The following is a 950-nucleotide window of genomic DNA, read 5'->3' as shown; positions in this document are numbered from 1 at the left end:
TCCTCCTCCCCTCACTCCTAACAAAACTCAGTACATTCCATATAGGAAGCTCTCCTGTGATATCCGTGACAGACACCTTTCAGACCAAACCCGACTATCTCCAGAAGCATGAAGGTTGCTGCCTGGTGGACCAGGGTTTGAAAATTTTAGGGTGTTATAGACACTTCTGAAACCTTTTGGAAAGCTGTAGATCCTGTCACTGAAAAACTACACACTCACACAAAAGCCTGCCCTTTGACACCATGGAGCAGATGGATCTTCATCAAGGTTGCCATCTTGATAAGGCCATTCTACTATTAGAAGCAAAACCAAATTCACTCTTCTACCACCTGAGAGTCTGCACAGAACTGAGTCTGATCAGGGTGAAAGCTAAAGCTTAGGCTGGCATTTTTTAGGAGCTCACAAGCTGTCAGAGATGAGTCACCAACCACCAAGACCCACCCGATCTTGCAGGGGCGGGAAGTTTTGTCTGTTCATTGTTCTACTTGCAGAAACTTCAGCACTTGTTGAATGAATGAATACGTGTCCCATGACCCTCAGATGTTTATCATATAAACTGTTGCCCAAATTTTGTTATGTTATTGATTGTAAAGAACTGTCCTCAGGACTTCATGTTAAACTTGATAGAACATTGACCTTTCCACTTGTTTTCAAGACAGCACTGCAGCCTGCTTCTATCTTTTGGCTGCATCTCCTGTCACATTTTCCCTGCCTTCCATTGTGTGCCATCCTGCATATTTGATGAGCGACAACACTCTGCTAAGTAGGACTGCAGCTGTGTCTGGGGTGGGGACAAAGGGTTGAAAGGGGCAGGACATAGAGGGAATCACAAGCAATTAGAAGAGATTCCATGGAAACTTTCTGAGGTTCATTGTTAAGAGAAGTAGGGTGAGTCCATATCAGGTGTCATTTTAGTGGAAGCTAATCTGCGGGGGGGTGGGGGGTGGGGG

Source organism: Bison bison, unplaced genomic scaffold (genome assembly GCF_000754665.1).
Source record: "Bison bison bison isolate TAMUID 2011002044 unplaced genomic scaffold, Bison_UMD1.0 scf7180017864379, whole genome shotgun sequence".
Taxonomy (NCBI): Eukaryota; Metazoa; Chordata; class Mammalia; order Artiodactyla; family Bovidae; genus Bison; species Bison bison.
This window is presented reverse-complemented; position numbering follows the sequence as displayed.